Source organism: Mobula hypostoma, chromosome 26, assembly GCF_963921235.1.
Source record: "Mobula hypostoma chromosome 26, sMobHyp1.1, whole genome shotgun sequence".
Lineage (NCBI taxonomy): Eukaryota > Metazoa > Chordata > Chondrichthyes > Myliobatiformes > Myliobatidae > Mobula > Mobula hypostoma.
In genome coordinates, this window is record NC_086122.1 from 17,456,750 (window position 1) to 17,474,172 (window position 17,423).

A 17,423-nucleotide genomic window follows, 5' to 3' on the forward strand; every position below is an offset into this window, starting at 1 on the left:
AAGAGCTATGTTGGCTGGGGTCAGGGCTTGTGCTTTGATTCTTGATAGGGTCACCCAGTTCAAAGGGTAGAGACTAAACTAAGAGTGGTCCACCAGTCCTCCAGTTTCAGGGGGTTCAGCTCAGGGCTCACAAGCTTGACTGGTCAAATTAAATTGTTATGGAAACAGCAATGAAGATAACCTCCGTTGGTGCCCTGAAACCCAGGGGTGTAATGGGCAGTAAGAAAGCTCCACAAGCAGGCTCTAAAAGTGAAGTTTGTACCTGCTATGTGATATTACAATACTATTTTGACATCACAGAAGTATGTACATTATGTACTGGAACTCTCCTGCAAGGTCCCATCGGAAACCTCTCCTTGGAGACACCGGAGACCGTGGGTGATGGAATCTATAGAAACAAACAACCTGCTGGAGGAATGCAGAGGGACGAACAGCAGCTGTGGAAGGAAAGGAATTCTCAACATTTCAATCTCAATCTCTGCATCAGGACCTAATTCAAAGTTTTGACCCCAAACATGAAAAACACCTTTCCTCCCACCAATGCTGCTTGACTCCCTGAGTTCCTTCAGCAAATTGTTCACTATCCCATCAAATCAATTGCTTGTGTGCAATTCTGTGATTGTAACTGCAATAAGATCATATGATGGTTTAAAGTTAACTGTATATACTGGACGAGGAAGTGACAGGGTCAGACCATCAACTCATTTTGCAGAATCTGAATCAGGTTTAATATCACTGGCACATGTTGTGAAACTTGGTAACTTTGCGGCAGCAGAACAATGCAGTACATAATAATAGGAAGAATAAACTGTGAATTATACTAAGTATATATACAGTGCCTATAAAAAGTATTCACCCACCCTCCTGGAAATATTCATGATTTATTGCTTTACCACACTGAATTACAGAGTATTTAATTTGGCTTTGTTGATACTGTGTGTGAAGGAACACCTCAATGTAATGCTGACTTAGCTCTCCCCTCAAAATCCACCATTGTTTCTGAAAACAAGACAGTGAAAATACAAAGTGCACTCACCTTCTCAGTTTGGAAAAAGATCATTACACTGCGTTGCACTTTAAGCTGAGAGAGTTCCCAATTTATGTTTGAACTATTCAGCAAGAAATGTCTCCCAAAACACAACGTGGCAAAACCTCTTCCTCAAATCCAAACAATCATGGAAGCTGAGTGTGCACAGGGATTCAGGCAATGATTTTCCACCATGCATCAACTCCTTTCATCTTTCTCTGGCAGGAGGGCACATTATTGGGACTGGGCAACTTGGTGTTTGAGCTCTCACTGTCTGCCTTCCCCTTTCAAGTTTTCTTTATCCCTGTTTCTTTATATTTTTCTCTAATCAAAGTCCACTTGTCTTCAATCAGAAGATGCATTGTAAGTAGCATTCAGAGCCCATTCAGGCCCAGTTTCCTTTTTGTTAATTCCACAGCTTTCCAGCGTACTTCATCTCTTGCTCAAGAGCTGTCAGCAGCTCCTCAAGAGGCTGATGGTACTAGAGCCGATGGCACTAATACTCTCCTGCCAGTTAATTACATATATATCTACACCTCAAAGCCCTTGGTATGTTTTTATTATGTCAGGAGTCCAAACTAAAAGGGATGGATTTGCATGGTAAACCTTGGCAAAACAAGTGAGCCCTAAACCAGCCTAGCTGTGATTCTGAATTCTTTCAGGACAGTGTTGATTTCTCCAAACGCGTTCCCTGGTAAATAGCACATTCAAGCATTCCCACGAATGTGGTGGTGATTAGCTCTTGTGATTGAAAAACAGTAATTGATGCCAAATAATTGTTCGAAGTGCTGTGTTGTGAAAAGGAGTTGTGTTTATTTTAAATGGAGGATGCGTGCATTGAAGTATTGGACTCAAAGATGCGTTGCCAGGTGCCATCACTGTTTATTGTTCACTGCAGTTATTTCAGGCTCTGTAAATGCAAAGGTAAGTGGAAATGTGCTTCACTCAATACAACAAATGAACGGCCTATTGACTTGTTGATATGGTAACGGTGTTTTGAGAACGGTCCTTTGCTGGGCGTTCCTGGATGTGAACTTGTCTGAAAACTCCCTGTTGAGCTGCTAATGTTTACTGCATGTTGCGGAGCTCAGCAAGACTGAGTGACAGGTTTGAGTCTCGATTAGCATACTAGACGGCTTGCTGTGAAGTACATTTTCTTTTTATTTACAGTGGGACTGACCAGGCAGATCATGAAGCACAATCACTACATTGCAATTTAAAGATATCCTAGAAATCAATGTTGCACAAATAACGTTTAGGAGAAAAACTAGCTTTTGATTTGCAGCAGTCACTAAGATCTATAATAATTTCACAGCACGCTTCAAGTCCTGGTTGGCTGGTTGGATGTGTCTGATATCGCATTAATGTCAGCCTAATTTCAGAGGGTGGAATGGTAGCGTAGTTGTTAGTAAAAACTTTACAGCACCAGCAGCAAGGTCAGGGTTTGATTGCTGCTGTTTGTAAGGAGTCTGTACGTTCTCCCCATGACCATGTGAGTTTCTACTGGGTTCTTTCATTTCCCCCCACATCCCAAACACATACGGTTACATTTAGTGAGTTGTGGGCATGAGATATTGGTGCCAGAAATGGGGCGACACTCGTAGGCTGCCCAGCATGACTGCCGCTGATTTGATTTGTGCAAATGATACATTTCAGTGTATGCTTTGATGATATAAAGTAAAGGCATCTGTTAGTCTTGCAAGACCATGGATCTGTGCCTGTGCCTGTGTCTTCACTCTCCAGGACGCAGGCCTGGGCAAGTTTGGATGGAAGACCAGCAGTTGCCCCTGCTGCAAGTCTCCACAACCAATGTTGTCCAAGGGAAGGGCATTAGGACCCATACAGCTTGGCACCAGTGTCGTCGCAGAGCAATGTGTGATTAAGTGCCTTACTCAAGGACACAACACGTTGCCTCGGCTGGGGCTCAAACTCACGACCTTCAAGTAGCTAGTCCAATGCCTTAACCACTTGGCCACATGCCCACACTTTGTTGTACATGTGACAAATAAAGCTAACCTGATCTTCTTCAGGTACTTGTGGGAGGCACAGTAGTGGACTGGCTCGCACAATACTTTATGGTACAGGAGACCCGGGTTCAATCCCCACACTGTAAGGAGATTGTACGTTCTCCCCGGGACCATGCGGGTTATGAGGCAAGAAGGGCTTATTACTGTATCTCAGGGCACACTTCTATGTGTAATTGAGGCATAGCTGGGGGGTGGGGTGGAGTGGTGTTGTCATCCATTAACTCTGCTTCAAGGTAGAAGAAAAATTATTGTGCATCCTTTACAAAAGTAGCAAAAGTGTGGGAACGAATTTGGAAATATTTTAACAGACACAAAGAAAAACATTTAAAAGAGTGAACAAAATGTTTTAACCATCAAAGAATGTATTTTGCAGTAAACATTGAAATTTAATTGACTCAAAGCCTCATATTAAACTGATTAAAACAAGCTGAGTAAAATATTTCAGTCTCTCGATACCAAGTCCTTGCTATTTACAAGATGATTATTTTATTGTTTTCTACCTAAATTGAAATCTGGAAGCAACTTAGTTATGGCTTATAGTTCTTTAGTAATATAGCGATAGAGAATAACATCTGCACAATTAAATGGTTTCAAAAGAAAGTAGCATAAAATGTTTTTACTCTTGATATTTCAGATTTGCAACATTGTAAAGAAATAATCATCAATTATACCTTAATTTTATGGTGCTTAACTGGTGGAAGTGAATATAAATTGATCAAGACTAAATGAAAAATATAGAGCATAGAATTGCTTTCCCCCACAAATTTGCATTGGCTGACTGTGTAAAAGAATTGAAACAGGGATGATTCATTACTTTAAAAAAATGTACACATAGTTACCAAAATATAATGAAACGGTATGTAAATGGACTGAGAATCCAAGCTCTGTACTGCTGTACCTTTAGTTCAGTGTTCAGTTAGAACATAGAACATAAAACAGTACAGCACAGTACAGGCCCTTCGGCCCACAATGTTGTGCTGACTCTTAAACCCTGCCTCCTATATAACCCCCCACCTTAAATTCCTCCATATACCTGTCTAGTAGTCTCTTAAATTTCACTAGTGTATCTGCCTCCACCACTGACTCAGGCAGTGCATTCCATGCACCAACCACTCTGAGTAAAAAACCTTCCTCTAATATCCCCCTTGAACTTCCCATCCCTTACATTAAAGCCATGTCCTCTTGTATTGAGCAGTGGTGCCCTGGGGAAGAGGCGCTGGTTATCCACTCTATCTATTCCTCTTAATATCTTGTATACCTCTATCATGTCTCCTCTCATCCTCCTTCTCTCCAAAGAGTAAAGCCATAGCTCCCTTAATCTCTGATCATAATCCGTACTCTCTAAACCAGGCAGCATCCTGGCAAATCTCCTCTGTATCCTTTCCAATCCTTCCACATCCTTCCTATAGTGAGGCGACCAGAACTGGACACAGTACTCCAAGTGTGGCCTAACCAGAGTTTTATAGAGCTGCATCATTACATCGCGACTCTTAAACTCTATCCCATAAGCTTTCTTAACTACCCTATCTACCTGTGAGGCAACTTTCAGGGATCTGTGGACATGCAACCCCAGATCCCTCTGCTCCTCCACACTACCAAGTATCCTGCCAGTTACTTTGTACTCTGCCTTGGAGTTTGTCCTTCCAATGTGTACCACTTCACACTTCTCAGAGTCAAACTCCATCTGCCACTTCTCAGACCACTTCTGCATCCTATTAATGTCTCTCTGCAATCTTCGACAATCCTCTACACTATCCACAACACCACCAACCTTTGTGTCATCTGCAAATTTGCCAACCCACCCTTCTACCCCCACATCTAGGTCGTTAATAAAAATCACGAAAAGTAGAGGTCCCAGAACCAATCCTTGTGGGACAACACTAGTCATATCCCTCCAACACGAATGTACTCCCTCCACCACGACCCTCTGCTTTCTGCAGGCAAGCCAATTCTGAATCCACCTGGTCAAACTTCCCTGGATCCCATGCCTTCTGACTTTCTGAATAAGCCTACCATGTGGAACCTTGTCAAATGCCTTACTAAAATCCATGTCGATCACATCCACTGCACTATCCTTATCTATATGCCTAGTCACCTCCTCAAAGAACTCTATCAAGCTTGTTAGACATGACCTGCCCTTCAAAAAGCCATGCTGACTGTCCCTGATCAGACCATGATTCTCTAAATGCCCATAGATCCTATCTCTAAGAATATTTTCCAACAGCTTTCCCACCACAAGACGTAAGGCTCACTGGTCTGTACTTACCCGGACTATCCCTACTACCTTTTTTGAACAAGGGGACAACATTTGCCTCCCTCCAATCCTCCGGTACCATTCCCGTGGACAACGAGGACATAAAGATCCTAGCCAGAGGCTCGGCAATCTCTTCCCAGCAAGTTCTTTATGATATTTGGAGCAGAATGGTAGTGTAGCCATTAGCAGAACGCTATTACAGTGCCAGTGTCCCAGCTTCAATTTTTCAGCTGTCTGTAAGAAGTGTGTTCGTTTTCCCCAAGACCTGGGTGCTCTGGTTTCATCCCACGTTGCAAACGCGTACGGGTTAGGAGGTTAGTTTGTCACATGGGTATAATTGGGTGGTGCAGACTCATAAGGGCCTATTGCTGTGCTCTATCTCTAAATAAAAAGAATAAAATATTAGATTAATATTTCTTCACTACTGAAGGAGTAGCATTCAACTCATCTGTGAAAGATCGATTTATTCCTAATCTCTGCATCGATATGATAACAAGGCTACAATACATGTTAACACAAGTTTCCCACAGTTCTGTAGGATCTTATCCTGTGGACTAACCTTTTCTGTGACACTTCATTGAATGCCTTCTACAAATCCAACTCCATCAGAACTCAAGAGCTACAGATCCCATAGAAATGTATAGTCTTAAATGAGATTATCGGGATTGAGAGGGCTAATGTCACTAAAGACTTTAAAACAAAAATGAGAATTCAAAGTTCAAGGCAATGTTCATCCCGGAACTGTTGGCACAACAGTTATAGCATTTAATGGGATTTGCTACCAAGGACAAGCAGTGCTATTATGGTGAAAGATGATAGCCTCAATGATAGACAAAACTCAGCTCAACAGAAATCCAACACCAAAATTGAGAATGACCTGCTTCAGATTCAGGAAAAATATGGAGAGAGACCAAAGAGAAATAACACTTTATTTTTATTCTATTAATGGAAAGAAATAACAATGTGGCCCATTTGTCAGAAGGATGCTCATTCATCATCAACGGCGAGTCCTGGGGTCAATACCAAATATCAAAGCCTGAAAGTTGATTGGAAGTCCGGAAGTCAAGGCCCAGTACCCAGGTCTGTGAGTCTCTGTGCGTTTTTTCTGGGGAAGTTGAAGTCCCAGTCTCTGCGAGTCCAACCCCAATGGAGGCTGAAGGCCTGGAAACAGTCTGTGTTGGGGTTAGCGGACAGTATGTGTGTGTGTGGATGGGTAGGTGGATGGCTGGGAGGGAGGTAAGGGTGTTTTGTTGTTGTTTGTGAGTTCTGTAAACATAGTGGGCATGCTATCTTGGCACTGGCACTTGTGGGCTCTCCCCAGCACACCCCTTGGTTGTGTTGGTTGCTAACGCAAACAACATATTGCACTGTATGTTTCACTGTACATGTGATAAATAAACCAATCTAAATCTGAATCAGGGCATCAGTTATAGTAGCAACAAATCCATTAGATCTGAGATGTATTGATGTTGCAAACCTTCTATATTGAATAAGTGCCAATCTAACATGATAAAATCTTGAATTAAAGTACCTGATGCAAAAACATTTTCTTTCAAAAGTTAATGTAGCTGGGCATACATTTCAATCGCTCCACTCGACCTTGGGGAGTATGCCAGATGCCTCCAAACTCTAAAGTTCAGCACCCAGTTTATGACACATTGTATAAGTCACAGGATGCACTTTATGGAATCTTGGTGTTGCTACTTCATCCAGTTCAATTCCAGCCTTCATGCCTTTGAGTTTACCAATACCCTACTCGTGCACCTTCTCATTAGCATTGTTATAGTCTCTGGTTAGTGTTACCATTTGGGCTGCATTGCCTGTTGATGACATTGAGAGCTTTGATTGTGTGCCAGTCTAGTTGGATCTTTCTCAACCATTCATGTCCAAAAAGTGCTGGCCCTCTACTTTTGAATACATAAAGCTCTAACTGCTATGGTTTGCCTCCTTACATCACATTTACTTTCAGTTTGCCTTTGGAAGATACTTATTCACCCGTGTATGTCTTTGGCATCACTGAGATCTTTTCTAATGGTAGCTTAGAAAACAGTCTGCCATAGTCAGTCTTGGAAATTACAGACAACGCTGACCCTGTATTCAGCTCCATTTTCAGTTCTAAACCAGGTACATCTGTTGTGAACCATATGATTTCATAATCTGCTTCAGTAATACTATGCAGTTCCAGGCTTGACAGTTCACCTTTCTCAGACCCTGTGTTGTCTGATTCAATTTCACATCCAGTCACTTTCTACATTTGTTTAGGTTTGTGTTTGAAACTTTACAATGTGTGGTTTTTCTCTTTGGTTGTGCTTTTTGTCTGACTTGCCTCCTCTATGTGACCTTGTCTGTGACACCTTCTGCAAATGTTTTCTTTGAAACAACAGTTATTTGCATCATGAGAGGATCTGCCACATCAATAACATTTTGTACCATTCAGGGATATTTTTTGCATTTCACATTCAAAGCTCTTTTTCTGTAGTTCTAATGCATCCTTTCTACTGTCTCCAATGATATTGCAATGGTCAACGCCTATTCTAAAGTCATGTCTCTTTCTGACAGTGGCCTCTTTTGAATGCTTTGACAATGCATACGATATACAAGCCTGTCACTCAATGCATCAAAAAGTCCCCCTCCGAAGTCACAGTATTGGGAAAGTTTGCGCAGTTCTGCAATGTATTCAGAAATGCTTTCCTCCTTTGACTGGTTCCTTTTGTGAAATCTATATCTGTCACCAATTATCAACAGTTTCCAGCTCAAGTGATTTTGTAAAATTGCAACAATTTTGTCAAATGTCTTGCTTGTCAGCTTTTCAGGAGTTACTAAGTTGCGTAAAAGCCTGTATGATTTAGCACCTATTAAGCTAAGACACGTGGATACTTTCTTTTCCTTATCCTCGTCGTTCTCGTTACAATACAGTTCAACCCTCGCGATATAAGATTCCCAGTCCTCATTAGCACTATCAAGCTTGTCAACTTTCCTGACTATGGCCATCATCACATTATTTTCACTTAAACATCCTACTGGATTATGTGACTGTGGTAGTCCAGAGACAGTCCAGCATGTTTTGCTAAACTGTAATCGATACAAAATTGAAAGAAGTATGTTGTTCAAGAGGCTATCTGGCTTAAGTTTATTTTGGTTTTCTATTAAATTTTTGTTTGTCCATCAAGAGAATCAACATCTATTATTCAGTTTATACGTGAGACTAGGTTGTATTCGAGAATTTGAGTTCCTTGAAGTTCTATAATTAATTATACATCCTGCAGAGGGCTGTAATACGCCTAGATACATCTAAACAGCCGGAAATAGAAGAAGAAGAAGAAGAGTTTTGCTAATTGTGCGTCTCTCACTGTTACTCACGCATACTTTTGCTACTATCCATGACAGCCTTCTCCGTACTGATTCACTCTTTCCTCTCGCTGTCTCCCTCACTTCCTCCAAATTCTGTCATCTTGTAACTGTCAGTGCAGTTGGTGATATTCACTGACTTTCAAGTTTGTATTCGTCACCAATTTGTTGTGTCTGTACAATGACATATCAATTAACTAAAGCACACATGCTGAGGTGAGGTTAACTGGTATATTCACTTTGCAGAGAGAGCTACAAATCAATGTGCATGAGTAAGTTATCAGTCAATAAGTACTGCTAAGGGGAGTCATTGCGCTAAAAGAAATAGATCCATACATTATAATACATATTTATCTTTTCATTGCAACAGTACATCGAGATACATAGTATACAGGGAAAAATAACAGAGTGCAAATAAATTTTACAGCTAAGGAAAAGTGCAGTGCAGGCAGACAATAATGAACAAGGTTACAATGGTGTAGATTGTTAAGCCAATAGTCCATCTTCTCGTACTCGGGACTGTTCTATGGTCTTAAAATGGCAGAATAGAAGGTATCCTTGAGACTGATTAAAAGTTCAAAGTTCAAAATACATTTAATAACAGTATATGTTTCTCTCAATAACCATAATATAATCAATTAAAAGCTGCACCAACAGTGGACAACCAGTGTGCAAAAGACAACAAACTCTGCAAATAAAAGAAGAAAAGAAATAATAATAATAGTGATAATAAATAAGTAGGTGATAACTATCTAGAACATGAGTCTTTGGAAGTGAGTCCAGAGGTTGCTGGGACAGTTTGGTGATGGGGCAAGTGAAATTAAGTGAAAAGCCTGATGATTGAGGGGTAATAGCTCTTCCTGAACCTGGTGCTGTGAGTCCTGAAGCTCCTGTACCTTCTTCCTGATGGCAACAGTGAGAAGGGAGCACAACCTAGATAGTGCAAGACCCTAATGATGCATGCTGCTTTCCAGCGACAACTCTCCTGGTAGACGTGCTCAATGATGGGGGGGTTTTATCCGTGATGGACTCAGCTCCAGTACTTTTTGTAGGATTTTCCGTGTAAGGGCATTGATGTTTCCATACCATGCAGCCAATCAATATACTCTCCGCCACACAGCTATGTAAGTTTCTCAGTGTTTTAGATGTCACGCTGAATCTTCGCAACCATCTCAGGAAGTAGAAGCATTGCCATGATTTCTCTTTAAAATTGCCGACCTTCTCCACCTCTGATCCCCCAGTGAGTACTGGCTCATGGATCTCCTCTTCCCTCCTCCTGAAGTCGATAATCAGCTCATCGGTCTTGCTGATATTGAGTGAGAGGTTGTTGTTGTGGCACCACTCTGCCAGAGTTTCAATCTGCCTCCTGTATGCTGATTCATCATGACCTTTGATTTGGCCAATAACAGCAGTATCATCAGCAAACTTAAATTTGACATTGGAGCTGTGCTTAACCACAAGGTCATAAGTGCAAAGAGTGTAGAGCAGGTGCCAAGCACACTGAATTGTGGACATGTGTGGATGGAGATTGTGGAGGAGATGCTATTGCTAATTTGAACTGAGTGGGATCTGCAAGTGAGGAAATCGGGGATCCAGTGGCAGGTGGTACTTGCTTTCAGGCTTTTTTAACGTCTGAGCCGGGAATGGTCTTTAATTATGCTGGCTGTTTTCTTAAGGCAGTGACACGTGTAATCATAGTCCACAGAGGGCAGGCTGTCCACAGCTCTCTGTAGTTTCTTGCGGTCTTAGGAGGAGTAATACCAAGCATTGTTGGATACTTTATATCATCCATCTCTAAAAATTGTTGAAAAATGAAGTAAAGTCACTTTTGAGCTTTCTTGATCATTGCATCTTCATGGCTGGATCAAGGCAGGCTACTCGTGCAGTTTACTCCAATAAATTTGAAGCTTCAACCCTTTTGACTCAGCACCGATGATGTAATGGGTCAATGTACACCACAACACCCCACACCCCATACTTCTCCCGACCTGAAGTCTTTGATTTTGTTGACATTCAGGGAAAGGCACCATGCTACCAGGCTTTCTAAGTCCTTCCTGTACTCCGTCTCACCGTCATCTGAAATTCAGCCCACCATACTGATGTCACCTGAAAACTTGTCAACTGAGTTAGGGCAGAATCTGGCCACGCAGTTGTTTCTCCTCCTCAAATATGATTGGTCTATTATTAAATCTTTGGATATAGAAGTGTCTATCAAGCCTAGTTGACACAAACTGCATAAATATAATAAAGTCAAGTCAAGTCACTTTTATTATCATTTCAACCATAACTGCTGGTACAGCACACAGTAAAAACGAAACAACGATCCTCCAGGACCATGGTGAATACCCAATAAAAACGGAAGGAAGAATGAACTGAAGAATACGGTATTAGATGTTGATGGATTGTGGGAGGTTGGGGGCAAGGTTTGTGTGGCCAAATTGACCTGCTTTTATGATGAGTATCCTATTTCATTTAGTGTCTGTTATGTTTTATAACTCCAAATCATAAAGATGGACGGAAAGGAAAGCAAGAGAGCCGGGGATATGAGTATATTTTGCTTTTTGCTTTAAGCGAGGTATGCATATGTACTGTCATGACATATGCAATTCACATATTTTTACATATAACCATAATGAAATATATAAACTTCATCAAACAATATATTTTCCAGGATTACTCAAACATTACTGATATATTCCGTTTAACCTGTGCACTAAAAGGCACTCAAAACATTGAATCACCAATGGCTTACCATGTGTGAAAATACCTACATTTATTTACTATGTAACCATATACTTCCATGCTGAGAAGTTGCATCATCACTCAATTGACTGGCAAGACTTGTGATTCGCCTGATGATGACTGCTTCTGTGGGATATCTAACATATTCACAACACTAGATAATTCAGAGGAGGTGTTTATTATTTCCTCTCATAGCTTGCCAATCCAACTCAATGGCAATGAAGTCTTTGATCTGGTTTTCTCTATCTCCTCTGAATGGTATACATGACACATCCAGACAAAGTAAGGGAAATATTACAGGAAATCTTGTTGTTATGTGCTATGATGTCATTTGATCCTTTAGGCTATTCTTTAACACTATAACCTCATACATCCTGACGTTGAGTTCTGATTAAAACCTTCACAGCTGACTTTAACATGGCAGAATGAGTACTGCACGAGAGAGCTAAACAAGGAGAGACTCCCAAAATTGGTCCTGACTGCAAGGGTCTTGGTTTAACAGCTGAAATTCTGAAATTGAAAGAGGAAGTTTTGCAAGTTAAATCAGGCCTGCCTTCTGTCAGACTCTTAAACATAGGCATTGAAAGTAATTTACTCCTTTGGTTCAAATTTGTCCAATTGAAGTAATGAAGGCAGAATGAGCACAGCACAAAAAAAGGAGGGAATTCCATAAGACAAAGGAGCAGAAATTGGTCATTTGGCCCATCGAGTCTGCTCCGCCATTTTATCATGAGCTGATATATTCTCCCATTTAGTCCCACTCCCCCGCCTTCTCACCATAACCTTTGATGCCCTGGTTATTCAGATACCTATCAATCTCTGCCTTAAATACACCCAATGACTTGACCTCCACTGCCACCCGTGGCAACAAATTCCACAGATTCACCACCCTCTGGCTAAAAAATTTCTTTGCATCTCTGTTCTGAATGGGCGCCCTTCAATCCTTAAGTCATGCCCTCTCGTACTAGACTCACCCACCATGGGAAACAACTTTGCCACATCCACTCTATCCATGCCTTTCAACATTCAATATGTTTCTATGAGGTCGCCCCTCATTCTTCTAAACTCCAAGGAGTACAGTCCAAGAGAGGACAAACGTTCCTCATATGTTAACCCTCTCATTCCTGGAATCATTCTAGTGAATCTTCTCTGAACTTTCTCCAACATCAGCATATCCTTTCTTAAATAAGGACCCCAAAACTGCACACAGTACTCCAAGTGAGGTCTCACCAGCGCCTTATAGAGCCTCAACGTCACATCCCTGCTCCTATACTCTATTCCTCTAGAAATGAATGCCAACATTGCATTTGCCTTCTTCATCACCGACTCAACCTGGAGGTTAACCTTAAGGGAATCCTGCACGAAGACTCCCAAGTCCTGTTGCATCTCAGAACATTGAATTCTTTCCCCATTTAAATATAGTCTGCCCGTTTATTTCTTCTACCAAAGTGCATAACCATACACTTTCCAACATCGTATTTCATTTGCCACTTCTCTGCCCATTCCCCCAATCTATCTAAGTCTCTCTGCAGACTCTGTTTCCTCAGCACTACCGGCCCCTCCACTTATCTTTGTATCATCAGCAAATTTAGCCACAAAGTCATCTATTCCATAATCCAAATCATTGATGTACAATGTAAAAAGAAGCGGCCCCAACACAGACCCCTGTGGAAAACCACTGGTAACCGGCAGCCAACCAGAATAGGATCCCTTTATTCCCACTCTCTATTTCCTGCCAATCAGCCAACACTCTATCCACGTATGTAACTTTCCCGTAATTCCATGAGCTCTTATCTTGCTTAGCAGCCTCATGTCCGGCACCTTGTCAAAGGCCTTCTGAAGATTCAAATGAGTTATTATTGGAAACAGGATGTCTCTTTGTAGCTACACACAAGATTCTTAAAACTAGAGACTCAAAAAATTTTGAGTAAGTAACTTAACATTTTGACCCTAAAAAATCCTCACTTAGCAGAAGTTTATTGCAATCTAAGAGCCATCAATAACTCCATTCACTTCGAGAACAATACCTATCAGGTATTGAGTAAAGTCAGAACCAGACGCAGGTTTATTATCACTTAGATATGCTGTGAAATTTGTTGCTTTGTGTCAACAATACAGAGCAATACCTAAAAATCTCTAAATTACAGTAAGAAATATATTTTTATAAATAACTTAAATAGGTATTGCAAAAAAGAGCAAAAATGTGAGGTAGCATTGATGGGTTTGTTCATTGTCCATCCAGAACCTCAGGCTCCTGTACCTCCTCTCTGATGGCAGTTATAAGATGTGACCATGTCCCTGGTGAAGTGCAGACAACTGCATCACACAAATATGTATTATAAGTAAATCATGTCATAGGAAGCAGTGAGATAAGCTTATTATTTCCTCTCAAGACTGCTGACCACAGCCCGTTGGCAATAAAGTTGCTTCCTAGTCTTCACAATCAAGCCTCAACATTACAGAATCCTCTGACAACAAAAGGGAAGTTTTACAGGAAGCCTTGCCTTTATAGGTTATGATGTCATCTGAACCCTGGGGCTGTTCTGTAACAATATAATATAATCCTTCCATCCTTTTCCCAATTGATTAAGACTTTACAGCTGACTCGACTGCAGCAGAATGAATACTCAATGAGGCAGCTACATTAAATGAAAAACATTCTAAACTTGTCTTATCTTCAGTTGCTTTAGGTTACCAGCAGAAATGTATTAAGGAAGTTTTGTCTGGTTAATTCTAAAGCCATCCTTACCTTTAATCTTCCTTGCAAATTTTACTTCTGTTCGATTGCAACCTTCCATTTTACATTTTAATTCAAAATTTTGAGGATGTCAGCCTGGGCCTCCCTCCGCAGCGTAGCTAAACAATATACTTCAAAATTCTGTGTTTTATTTCAGATTTTCAGCAACTGCAGTGTTTTAATTTCCACCTTAAAGAAGAAAGGGATAGATTACAAAGGGAGCAGATATAGTTTACACCGCCCCTGGGTTTGGGTAGCCATTAGTAAAGAGAATGGATAACTATGAACTTGAAGTACACATTTCTAACCAGTTTCCCTATTGCTGATCTAAAACCCATATAGTGGTAGTGTAGTGCTTAGCACAACACTTTACAGTACAGGTGACCTGGGTTCGATTCCCGCTGCTGCCTGCAAGGAGCTTATGCGTTTTCCCTGTGTGGGTTTCCTCCGGGCGCTCCAGTTTCCTCCCACAGTCCAAAGACATACCTGGTAGGTTATTGGTTATTGTAAAATTGTACCATGATTAGGCTGGGATTAAATCAGTGGATCATTGGGTTATGTGGCTTGAGGGCTGTAATGGCCTATTCCACGCTGTATCTCAATAAATAAATACATACACTAATAGTTAGTGCTAAAAGCAAGCTAATCTTAGTTCTGATTATATTCAATGGCCAAAAAATAATCAACAGCCCATCAAGGCAGAGAATTGCAAAGAATTCTGAAGATTTATCTCCACTTGAGTGAATCAATTTCGCAACTCATCTCTAAATGAGTTTCTCCATCTCCAAAGACACCTCTCCCTATATCTGAGTTTATCAAGCTGAGGGAAAAGATAAACCATGAATTCCTCTCAGATTCTAAAATTTTACTTTGAGAACCTTTATCATTTCACCCATCACAGGCTAACATTACACAATGACTACTCTGAGGACAAGACCTCTACTCCAAGAATGAATCAAATAAAACTTTGCTAGGCAGCTTCAAGACCATAAGACCATAAGATATAGGAGCAGAATTAGGCCATTTGGCCCATCGAGCCTGCTCCACCATTTCATCCAATTTTCTTCTAAGCCCCAATCTCCTGCCTTCTCCCCATATCCCTTCATGCCCTGACCAATCAAAAATCTATCAGCCTCTGCCTTAAATATATATAAAGACTTAGCCTCCTCAGCTGCCTGTGGCAAAGAATTCCACAGATTCACCATCCTCTTGCTAAAGAAATTCCTCCTCATCTCTGTTCTCGAAGGGCGCCCCTCTATTCTGAGGCTGTGTCCTCTGGTCTTAGACTTTCCCTCTGTAGGAAACATCCTCTCCACATCCACTCTATCAAGGCCTTTCAGCATATGATAGGTTTCAATGAAGTCACCCCTCATACTTCTGAATTCTACTGAAACCAGGCCCAGAGCCATCAAACACTCTTCATATGACAAGCAGTTCAATCCTGGAATCATTCAGCACAGCCTTTCTAAGATAAGGCAGCCAAACATGCTCATAGTAGTCCAAGTGAGACTTCACCAGTGATTTATATATGTTCAACATTTCGTCCTTGTTTTTATATTCTAGTCCTCTGGAAATGAATGCTAACATTGCATTTGCCTTCCTCACAACAGAAGCAACCTACAAATTATCCTTTAGGGAATTCTGCACAAGGAATCCCAAGTCCCTTTGCACATCCATTTTTGTATTTTCTCTCCGTTAAGAAAATAGTCAACTCTTTCATTTATTCTACAAAGGTACATGACCATACACTTCCTGACACTATGTTCCATCTGCCATTTCTTTGCCTATTCTCCAAGAATCAAGGAACAGTATGTCTCAGCTTAGGTATGGTGGCTGGGCACCCGATGTGATCTCATCAAAGTCTCACACAACTACAACAGGATTTCCTTATACATGTGTAAAAATTGGTATATCATTTGCTTTCAACTTGCTCGCTGAACATATGTGGGAACTTTTTATCTTTCATAGAATAAGCCATCAACCATTGCAAATTCATCACTGTTTCAGAAGTGCTCTATTTTCCATACCAAAGTGAATAACCTCACATTCCCCATATACTTACTCAAAAGGAGGGAAAAAAAATGTTGTCTATTTGTCTTGACAGACTATATTTGCATCTTCTACATCTATTGTTGTAAATATGAAAGCATTGTATTTTATTTTCAGTCCTGCTGAAGGGACCTGGCCCAAAATATCATTTCTTAATTCTTCTCCATGGATGCTGCCTGACCTGTAGAGTTTCTCCAGCATTTTGTGTGTGTTAATCTGGGTCTCCAGCATCTGCAAAATCTCTTGCATTTTATTTTCATCTGAGTCCTTAATGTAGATTGCAAATTGCTAACAATTCAATATTGATCCTTGTGGCATTCCACCAGTAGCAGCCTGCCAACCTGAAGAAGACCTTTTTACACATTGTTTCTAAATTTTATCTTTGGTCAATCCTCTGGTCATACACATATATTACAATCAACACCATTAGCCATTACTTAATAGCAACCTTTTGTACAATGCTAAGTCAAATTCCATTTGAATATCCATATCCCATTTCTCTGGTCATTGATAATTGGTTTATTATTATCACACGTACAGATATATAATGTAGGCTTTATTTTGCATGCCATCTATAAAGATAATTTCAAATATAGGGTCATAAATATATTTGACTGGTAACGTGGTGGAAGCTGCACCTGACTTCGAGGAGAGTGGTCCCGGGTTCAAATCCTGCATGCTGCTTGGACGCTTTCCATCCATGCTGAGTTGAGCATCAAAAAGCCGACAAATGCAAAAGAAACAGCAAGGTTGCCACCCAATGCACCACAAGGGGTGAAGAGCAACAAAACACATTAAAGTAGTACGAATGGAAAAGCAGAATGCAGGACTTACTGTTACAGCAACAGAGAAATTGCACTGCCTCTACACAAATAAGCTATCAAGCCACTTGGGCCCTTGGTAGAGCAAAATATAAGAGTTCATCTTTATTGAAAAGAGGTCCATTGGACAGTCTTTAAACAGTGGGGTAGAAAATGATCTTGAACTTGCTGGTACATGTTTTCAAGCCTTTGTGTCTTCTGCCCAATGGTAGAAGGGAGTGGGCAAAAGAGAGAATGATCAAGGTCTGAAGCATCTTGAATTACGTTGGCTGCTTTACAACGGCAGTGGGAAGAGTAGACACAGCCAATGGAAGGAAATGTTCTCATGGTAGACTTGGGAAGTTCCTTTGCCACGCTGTGATACATCTGGGTAAGAGACAAAATAATTCTGTTGGTTCTTCCTCGTTTGTAACTTCCA

At 40.9% G+C, this 17,423-nt stretch overlaps 1 protein-coding gene across 3 annotated transcripts in view; it reads left to right on the forward strand.

Annotated features, from left to right (window-relative positions):
* Positions 1-17,423, forward strand: part of angpt2b (angiopoietin 2b) — a 227,810-nt gene that overhangs the window by 101,418 nt on the left and 108,969 nt on the right. The gene's annotated exons all lie outside the window — the stretch shown is intronic.